Here is a 10,909-nt window from a genome sequence, read left to right on the forward strand (position 1 = left end):
CTGCTTTGCCGCGCTCAGGGTTGAGGCGCGTGACGTCACAGGGGTCGCGGCCGCGGCTTCTGCTTGAGGCCTTGTCTGGAGCGGTGACGATGCGGCGACGGGCACGGCAGGGGGAATTTCGGGCTCTGTGACGGGGAGCTGGGGAAGGCACGCGGTTTCTCGGCTCGGGGTAGTGACGTCCCCTTTACCTGCCTCCATCTGTTCAGCTCCCTCTTCGGCGCCGTCTCCGGCCTTCACTCCTCCTGCACCATCCTCAGAGGCGGTCTGTCTCCTCGTCTCGGGTGGCGTGCTTCGCTGGTGGGTTCTTGCCTGCAGGGCCATCTCTCGGCTCCACTCCGTCAGCGTCTCTCGCTGCACCTGGGCCATACTCCATGCGAGGCGCTCCAGCGCGGTCTGCGCACACTCCCGGTCTCGGGGGAGCTGTGCCAGGATCTCCACTAAGCCTAGTGGGGTTGTTGCTTGCAGCAGGCTCCTGACCACAGGGTCGGTGCTGCCTGACTCTCCTTCCATCTCCGGGTACGACTTCTCCGGAGTCCTCTCCAGACTTCTTGTCTCCGGGTGCGCTCTCTCCAGACTCCTCCAGGCTGCACCCATCTTCGCTCTCTTGTTCTGTCTCCGCCCACATTGAAGGTGGTCCCGGGGCAACTTTGTGATTGTCAGTTCCAGGGGCAGTTCTCTCACGCTGATGGACATCTCTAGCATCACAGTCTCCGTTGGTGGGGGCGGTTTCCGCTTTTGGCGCCATTCCTTTACCTGGCCCACGATGGGAGGTGACCTCTTGCCACCCTCTGGCACGCCCATAATGGCGTCCGCTCTTCCAAGGCGGGAAATCTTCTGGAAATGGCGGGAATCGTCTCCCAGTGGCGGGAAACTCCGTGGATGGCGGGAAAAAGCTGCAGATGGCGGGCAACCGGCGGGAAACGATCCGTGATGGCGTCCCATGGCGGGGACCCTCTGGAACCGGCGGGAGACTTCTTCTTGAGGTAAATTTGAACTTTTCTTCAGGCACGCAGTACCCGGTGGTTGCGGGCACGAAATCCTGCCGACTACGCCAAAGTTGACGCGCCCCCTGGGCCAGTGCTGTTTGGGGATTACCCGGAGCCAGATCAGATGGGGGTTGTAGTCTCCGAGTGGCGGCGACCCGGTCCGTGCCCAGGGTGTCAAACTCAGTGTGTGGCAGTCTTTACAGATGTTATTAGTTGTTCTTAGTGTCGACTACGCCACCCGTTGATTTGCGGTCAAAAGGCCGCCGCTGCAGCAGGGTCCGCTGAGGCTGGTGGTATATGTGCAGCTGTGGTAGTATAACCCCCAACGGGAGGGGTATAGCCTCAGGGGGTCAGGTGTAGAGGATGGTGGTAGTGGTGGTGCAGTGTGGATGGTAAGAAGACTCAGAGTCGGGCTGTGCAGTTCAGGGTTTTTACTTACTGCTGTTCTGTTGGTCACTCTGGCCTTGAGTGACCGCCCGAGCCGTGCTGCGTCCACCAGGTCCTGGACTCGGCCAACCCCCAAGCAATTCTGGAGCGTGGTCCTGAGCTCCCTTTCTGACTGTCCTCTCTACTGGCCGTTCCCACCAGGGGTCCACTTATGTCCGGCTCCCTCGGGTCTTCTGTTGGGTGAACCTTCTTTGGCTTCCCTGACCCTATGCTCGGTGTGCCTTCTTAGTGGACTTGGTGAGGGGCTGCTCCACATGTAATGTCGCAGCCTCCGGTTCTTAGTTGAGGGTAGTTTCTCTCCTCCACTAATTTGGGATCCGGTTCCCTTGCGTGCCAACCCTTCACCCTTCTGGTTGTATACTGGGTTCTTGGGGTTCCTTCTTCTCCCCCTCTGGGTCCTTCTCTTCTCCTCTCTCTCTTCTCTCTGCAGGGGCTCCTGGACCTCTCTCAGGACTGACTGACCCTCTACAGAAGACTGACCCTGATCTAAGATGGTGCCCACCTTATATACTCCCTCTATGTGTGAGCTCAGGTAACCAGCACCCAATGAGCTCCTAGCCTTACCCAGACTGCTCCCCCTATCTGCCCCCCTACACTACTGGGATGTTCCACCCCCCTCCCACTCCAGCCAGGGACAGACTCTGTCGTACCTGCACATATACTGGTGGGAGTACCGTCGGTCTGTCCCCCGGAAATGGGATGTATGTAGTGTATGCAGCTATCTGAGCTCAGTCCCACACTCCATCCTTACCCGGGAGTGGAATACCACACCTCTGGCTTGAGGTGTAATACCCCTGTAGCAGCCGAGTCCTGAGGGTGCTACATATACAGGACAGGAGGAGTGGTGCTGTGCAGTGTATATATACAGGACAGGAGGAGTGGTGCTGTGCAGTGTATATATACAGGACAGGAGGAGTGGTACTGTGCCCTGTATATATACAGGACAGGAGGAGTGGTGCTGTGCAGTGTATATGTACAGGACAGGAGGAGTGGTGCTGTGCAGTGTATATATACAGGACAGGAGGAGTGGTACTGTGCATTGTATATATACAGGACATGAGAAGTGGTACTGTGCATTGTATATATACAGGACAGGAGAAGTGGTACTGTGCAGTGTATATATACATGACAGGAGGAGTGGTGCTGTGCAGTGTATATATACAGGACAGGAGGAGCGGTACTGTGCAGTGTATATATAGAGGACAGGAGGAGTAGTACTGTGCAGTGTATATATACAGGACAGAAGGAGTGGTACTGTGCAGTGTATATATATGACGCGCCCCCTGGGCCATGTTGCTAGGGATACCCGGAGCCGGATCAGATGGGGGTTGTAGTCTCCGAGTGACTGTGACCCGGTCCGTGCCCAGGGTGTCAAACTCAGTGTGTGGCAGTCCTACAGATGTTATTAGTGTTCTTTGTGTCGACTACGCCACCCGTTGATTTGCGGTCAATACGGCCGCCGCTGCAGCAGGGTCCGCTGAGGCTGGTGGTGCTTGTGCAGCTCTGGTAGTATAACCCCCAACGGGAGGGGTATAGCCTCAGGGGGTCAGATGTAGAGGATGGTGGTTGTGAAGGTGCAGGATGAATCAGCAAGAAGACTCAGAGTCGGGCTGTGCAGTTCAGGGGTTTTTACTTACAGGTGTTCTTATGGTCTCTCTGGCCTGAAACGACCACCCGAGCCGTGCTGCGTCCACCAGGTCCTGGACTCGGCCAACCCCCAGGTGATTCTGGAGCGTGGTCCTGAGCTCCCTTTCTGACTTGTCCTTCTCTCTGGCCTTCCCCACCAGGGATCCACCTAAGTCCGGCTCCCTCGGGCCTCTTGTTGGTAAACCCTTGTCTCTGGGTTCCCTGACCCTATTCTTGGTTTGCCTTCCGGGTGGATTTAGTGGGTGGTCGTGGCAGATCCTGCCCACGACCTCCGGTCTCTGGCTAAGGTGTGCTGTAGCCTCCACCAGCTTGGGATCCGGTACCCTGTTGCCAACTCTTCACCCTCTGATCTAATTTTGGGTTCTTGGAGTTCCTGCTTGTTCTCTCTGGGTCCTTCTGACTCCTCTCTCTCTCTTGGCCTTGGAGCTGGGCCCAGCCGGAACCACAACTCCCTGTCAGCCCTTCTGGCTGAGCTTCTCTGCTCTGCTCCTCTGACTAAACTCTGACAGACTGACGTCTCACAGACTGACTGACCCTGATCTAAGATGGTTCCCACCTTATATACTCCCTCTATGTGTGAGCTCAGGTGACCAGCACCCAATGAGCTCCTAGCTTTACCCAGGCTGCTCCCCCTATCTGCCCCTACACTACTGGGATGTTCCACCCCCCTCCCACTCCAGCCAGGAACAGACACTGTCGTACCTGCACATTTCTCTAGTGGGAGTACCATCGGTCTGTTCCCCGGAAATGGGATGTGTGTAGTGCATGCAGCTAACTGAGCTCAGTTCCACACTCCATCCTTACCCGGGAGTGGAATATCACACCTCTGGGTTGAGGTGCAATACCCCTGTAGCAGCCGAATCCTCAGGGTGCTACATTCCCCCCTGGTAAATCACAGCACGTCCTCGGGCTGTAAAAGAATAAACATCCAAAAACATACAATTTTTTTCAAAACATAAACATATAAAACATCATATATATTATCAGCTATCAAACTTTTCATATAAAACTTTTCATAAATAACATTCTTGTTCCTCCGGCCACGGTGCAACTTGTGACCGGGTAAGGTGCGACAGTCTCTTTTGGAAGAAAACAGTTTCCTATAAAACCGGTAGGGGGCGCCTTAAAAAGCGCAACTATATACAAAGGGGATATGGCCGCTCTCAGTCCTCGGCCAGGTATTAGGGAGGAATGACCGCTCTCAGTCCTCGGTCAGTGGGAATAGGGACACACGGGTTTCAGTTCAATTGGCTGGTCCCAACGGGGACTATATTTTAACTAGAACAGTTCTTATACCCTGACGGGTAACTATGTACAGTCTCTCTCTACCGTACTTCAACGACGGCGTCCTTCTGCTCCTTCTTTAGATTCTTCAGACCCGTCCGGGTCCTCTTGCTCCTCCTCCGTCAGGCGATGCACATGGAGGGCGTAGGGTCCTTTGGCACACTTGTGCCGGGTGAAGGTGACCTCGTCCCCTACATACAGGTCACGACCTCTGTGTCCCTCCGGCAGATGGCTTTCTACGTCTCTGCGGGTTACAAAGACGTCGCCGGGGGTCTGATGGTCTCTGATAAAGCCCCATCCGTGCTGCATATTGAATTTTATCACAGTCCCGGTGGCACGGGGACCATGAGCTGCACGGGGTTTCCTCCTGGTCCGGCTCTTCTGCTCCGCGCTCCTTATCTGCATCTGCTGTTCCCGGACCCGCCTCTCTCTCCGCTCCCTCTCGAAGACCTCGAGCTGCTGCCGGCAGCACTCTGCACGCTCCGCTGCGGCCGCCCGAGTCTCCTGAGTGAACCCCATGAGGTCTTCTCCGGTGGGGTCCCACTCGAACTGGATCTCCTCCAGTGGGGGCGAGGTCCTCTTTGCGGGCTTCGGAACCGGAATCAGGGGTTCATCTAGGGGTCTTTCTTTCCGGAGTCGGGGATGGTGAAACTCCGGTGGCCATATGAAGGGCTGCCCATCCGGGCACGTATGCTGGGCGAACAGGTCCTCACCCAGGTGCGGTACTTTAGGTGTTATGGGCGCTGTGGTGGTAGCGGCGCCCGGGTTGACCAGGCCTTGCGACCAGGCTTGGGGCACGCTAAAGGAAAAGGGCACCGTAAGAACGGCGGCGCCCGTGGTTACTCGGCCCTGCGACCAGGCTGGTGGCTCCGCGGAGGTAGGGGGCGCTGTTGGAATGGCGGCGCCCGGGGGTACTAGGCCTTGCGACCAGGCCGGTGGTATTTCCTGCTTGGCCACGCTCGAGGTCGAGGCGTGTGACGTCACAGGGGTCGCGGCCGCGGTTTCCGGTTGAGGCCTAGTCTGCGGCGGTGACGATGCAGTGACGGGCACGGCAGGGGGAATTTCGGGCTCTGCGACGGGGAGCTGGGGCAGGCACGCGGTTTCCCGGCTCGGGGTAGAGACGTCCCCTTTACCTGCCTCCATTCGTTCAGCTCCCTTCTCGGCGCCGTCTCCGGCCTTGAGTCCTCCTGCGCCATCCTCAGAGGCGGTCTGTCTCCTCGTCTCGAGTGGCGTGCTCCGCTGACGGGTTCCGGTCTGCTGGGCCATCTCTCGGCTCCACTCCGCCAACGTCTCCCGCTGCACCCGGGCCATCCTCCGTGCGAGGCCCTCCAGCGCGGTCTGTGCACACTCCCGGTCTCGAGGGAGCTGTGCCAGGATCTCCACTAAGCCTAGTGGGGTTGTTGCTTGCAGCAGGCTCCTGACCACTGGGTCGGTGCTGCCTGTCTCTCCCTCCATCTCCGGGTACGCTCTCTCTGGACTCTCCTCCAGACGTCTTGTCTCCGGGTGCGCTCTCTCCAGACTGCTCCAGGCGACACCCATCTTTGCTCTCTTGTTCTGTCTCCGCCCACATCGAGGGTGGTCCCGGGGCAACTTTGTGATTGTCAGTTCCAGGGGCAGTTCTCTCACGCTGATGGACACTTCCAGCATCACAGTCTCTGTTGGTGGGGGCGGTTTCCACTTTTGGCGCCATTTTCGGTCCTGGCCCACGATGGGAGGTGGCCTCTTGCCATCCTTTGGCACGCCCATAATGGCGTCCGCTCCCCCAAGGCGGGAAATCCTTGGAAATGGCGGGAATCGTCTCCCAGTGGCGGGAAACTCCATGGATGGCGGGAAAAAGCTGCAAATGGCGGACAACCGGCGGGAAACGACCTGTGATGGGGTCCGTTGGCGGGGACCCTCCGGAACCGGCAGGAGACTTCTTTTTGAGGTAACGGTGAACTTTTCTTCAGGCACGCAGTACCCGGTTGTTGCGGGCACGTTATCCTGCCGACTACGCCAAAGTTGACGCGCCCCCTGGGCCATGTTGCTAGGGATACCCGGAGCCGGATCAGATGGGGGTTGTAGTCTCCGAGTGGCTGTGACCCGGTCCGTGCCCAGGGTGTCAAACTCAGTGTGTGGCAGTCCTACAGATGTTATTAGTGTTCTTTGTGTCGACTACGCCACCCGTTGATTTGCGGTCAATACGGCCGCCGCTGCAGCAGGGTCCGCTGAGGCTGGTGGTGCTTGTGCAGCTCTGGTAGTATAACCCCCAACGGGAGGGGTATAGCCTCAGGGGGTCAGATGTAGAGGATGGTGGTTGTGAAGGTGCAGGATGAATCAGCAAGAAGACTCAGAGTCGGGCTGTGCAGTTCAGGGGTTTTTACTTACAGGTGTTCTTATGGTCACTCTGGCCTGAAGCGACCACCCGAGCCGTGCTGCGTCCACCAGGTCCTGGACTCGGCCAACCCCCAGGTGATTCTGGAGCGTGGTCCTGAGCTCCCTTTCTGACTTGTCCTTCTCTCTGGCCTTCCCCACCAGGGATCCACCTAAGTCCGGCTCCCTCGGGCCTCTTGTTGGTAAACCCTTGTCTCTGGGTTCCCTGACCCTATTCTTGGTTTGCCTTCCGGGTGGATTTAGTGGGTGGTCGTGGCAGATCCTGCCCACGACCTCCGGTCTCTGGCTAAGGTGTGCTGTAGCCTCCACCAGCTTGGGATCCGGTACCCTGTTGCCAACTCTTCACCCTCTGATCTAATTTTGGGTTCTTGGAGTTCCTGCTTGTTCTCTCTGGGTCCTTCTGACTCCTCTCTCTCTCTTGGCCTTGGAGCTGGGCCCAGCCGGAACCACAACTCCCTGTCAGCCCTTCTGGCTGAGCTTCTCTGCTCTGCTCCTCTGACTAAACTCTGACAGACTGACGTCTCACAGACTGACTGACCCTGATCTAAGATGGTTCCCACCTTATATACTCCCTCTATGTGTGAGCTCAGGTGACCAGCACCCAATGAGCTCCTAGCTTTACCCAGGCTGCTCCCCCTATCTGCCCCTACACTACTGGGATGTTCCACCCCCCTCCCACTCCAGCCAGGAACAGACACTGTCGTACCTGCACATTTCTCTAGTGGGAGTACCATCGGTCTGTTCCCCGGAAATGGGATGTGTGTAGTGCATGCAGCTAACTGAGCTCAGTTCCACACTCCATCCTTACCCGGGAGTGGAATATCACACCTCTGGGTTGAGGTGCAATACCCCTGTAGCAGCCGAATCCTCAGGGTGCTACATATACAGGACAGGAGGAGTGGTGCTGTGCAGTGTATATATACAGGACAGGAGGAGCGGTACTGTGCAGTGTATATATACAGGACAGGAGGAGTGGTGCTGTGCTGTGTATATATACAGGACAGGAGGAGTGGTACTGTGCAGTGTATATGTACAGGACAGGAGGAGTGGTACTGTGCAGTGTATATATACAGGACAGGAGGAGTGGTGCTGTGCAGTGTATATATACAGGACAGGAGGAGTGGTACTGTGCACTGTATATATACAGGACAGGAGGAGTGGTACTGTGCAGTGTATATATACAGGACAGGAGGAGTGGTACTGTGCAGTGTATATGTACAGGACAGGAGGAGTGGTACTGTGCAGTGTATATATACAGGACAGGAGAAGTAGTACTGTGCAGTGTATATATACAGGACAGGAGAAATGGTACTGTGCAGTGTATATGTACAGGACAGGAGGAGTGGTACTGTGCAGTGTATATATACAGGACAGGAGGAGTGGTGCTGTGCAGTGTATATATACAGGACAGGAGGAGTGGTGCTGTGCAGTGTATATATACAGGACAGGAGGAGTGGTACTGTGCAGTGTATATATAGAGGACAGGAGGAGTGGTACTGTGCATTGTATATATACAGGACAGGATGAGTGGTACTGTGCATTGTATATATACATTTGTACCCTGCAGATGCCAGCCTCTATGACGACAATTCAGTTCCATAACAGAACATGAATCCGAAACATAACCACATGGGCTAATAAAGAAGAGTCCTCCATTTTTTTGACAATTAATCAGATTGTTGAGATATATATATTATTATATTATGCGTGTATGTATGTGTAGCACCCTGAGGATTCGGCTGCTACAGGGGTATTGCACCTCAACCCAGAGGTGTGATATTCCACTCCCGGGTAAGGGTGGAGTGTGGAACTGAGCTCAGTTAGCTGCATGCACTACACACATCCCATTTCCGGGGAACAGACCGATGGTACTCCCACTAGAGAAATGTGCAGGTACGACAGTGTCTGTTCCTGGCTGGAGTGGGAGGGGGGTGGAACATCCCAGTAGTGTAGGGGCAGATAGGGGGAGCAGTCTGGGTAATGCTAGGAGCTCATTGGGTGCTGGTCACCTGAGCTCACACATAGAGGGAGTATATAAGGTGGGCACCATCTTAGGACAGGGTCTTTTGTAGAGTGAGTCAGTCTGTCAGAGTGTAACCTGAGGAGCAGAGCAGAGGAGAAGAGCAGCTCCAAGGCCAAGAGAGAGAGAGGAGAAAGAAAGACCCAGAGGGGGAGAACGAAGGAACTCCAAGAGCCCAAATTAGACCAGAGGGTGAAGAGTTGGCACAAGGGTACCGGATCCCAAGCTGGTGGAGGGCACTAATCCTCAACCAGAGACCGGAGGTCGTGGGCAGGATCTGCCACGACCACCCACTAAATCCACCCGGAAGGCAGACCAGGAATAGGGTCAGGGAACCCAGAGACAAGGGTTTACCACCAAGAGGCCCGAGGGAGCCGGACATAGGTGGATCCCTGGTGGGGAAGGCCAGAGAAGAGGACAGGACAGAAAGGGAGCTCAGGACCACGCTCCAGAATCACCTGGGGGTTGGCCGAGTCCAGGACCTGGTGGACGCAGCACGGCTCGGGTGGTCACTCAAGGCCGGAGTGACCAGAACAACTGCAGTAAGTAAAAACCCTGAACTGCACAGCCCGACTCTGAGTCTCATTTCCATCCTCGCTGCACCACCACAACCCCCATCCTCTGCAACTGACCCCCTGAGGCTATACCCCTCCCGTTGGGGGTTATACTACCTGAGCTGCACATACATCACCAGCCTCAGCGGACCCTGCTGCAGCGGCGGCCGTATTGACCGCAATTCAACGGGTGGCGTAGTCGACACAAAAGAACATCTAGTAACATCATAAGGACTGCCACACACTGAGCTTGACACCCTGGGCACGGACCGGGTCACAGCCACTCGGAGACTACAACCCCCATCTGATCCGGCTCCGGGTATCCCCCAAACAACACTGGCCCAGGGGGCGCGTCATATGTACACACACACGCAAACATAATAAGAGCAGATACTGAGAATGACACCATGTATACAGGGCAGGGGAAGTATACAAATCATACACAGCTCCACAATATATTCTACAATCAATTATATACCCAGCTCCACACTATATACTGTGCAAAAGAATATAGAGTCGAGCTGTTTATATACTATATATATTATATAGTGTAGGGATGTGCCAGTGTATATAGTGTGGATTCCAAACTATATACTACACTATGTACACAGCACCATACTATATAAACATCTCTACACTATACAGTACAGACCAAAAGTTTGGACACACCTCATTTAAAGATTTTTCTGTATTTTCATGACTATGAAAATTGTACATTCACACTGAAGGCATCAAAACTATGAACTAACACATGTGGAATTATATACTTAACAAAAAAGTGTGAAACAACTGAAAATATGTTTTATATTCTAGGTTATTCAAAGTAGCCATCTTTTGCTTTGATGTCTGCTTTGCACACTCTTGGCATTCTCTTGATGAGCTTCAAGAGGAAGTCACCGGAAATGGTCTTCCAACAATCTTGAAGGAGTTCCCAGAGATGCTTAGCACTTGTTGGCCCTTTTGCCTTCACTCTGCGGTCCAGCTCACCCCAAACCATCTCGATTGGGTTCAGGTCTGGTGACTGTGGAGGCCAGGTCATCTGGCGTAGCCCCCCATCACTCTCCTTCTTGGTCAAATAGCCCTTACACAGCCTGGAGGTGTGTTGGGGTCATTGCCCTGTTGAAAAATAAATGATGGTCCAACTAAACGCAAACCGGATGGAATAGCATGCCGCTGCAAGATGCTGTGGTAGCCATGCTGGTTCAGTATACCATCAATTTTGAATAAATCCCCAACAGTGTCACCAGCAAAGCACCCCCACACCATCACACCTCCTCCTCCATGCTTCACGGTGGGAACCAGGCATGTAGAGTCCATCCGTTCACCTTTTCTGCGTCGCACAAAGACACGGTGGTTGGAACCAAAGATCTCAAATTTGGACTCATCAGACCAAAGCACATATTTCCACTGGTCTAATGTCCATTCCTTGTGTTCTTTAGCCCAAACAAGTCTATTCTGCTTGTTGCCTGTCATTAGCAGTGGTTTCCTAGCAGCTATTTTACCATGAAGGCCTGCTGCACAAAGTCTCCTCTTAACAGTTGTTGAAGAGATGTGTCTGCTGCTAGAACTCTGTGTGGCATTGAACTGGTCTCTAATCT

This window comes from Phyllobates terribilis, unplaced genomic scaffold (genome assembly GCF_046119375.1).
Source record: "Phyllobates terribilis strain yellow unplaced genomic scaffold, ASM4611937v1 Scaffold_158__1_contigs__length_4374303, whole genome shotgun sequence".
In the NCBI taxonomy this organism is placed as follows: Eukaryota; Metazoa; Chordata; class Amphibia; order Anura; family Dendrobatidae; genus Phyllobates; species Phyllobates terribilis.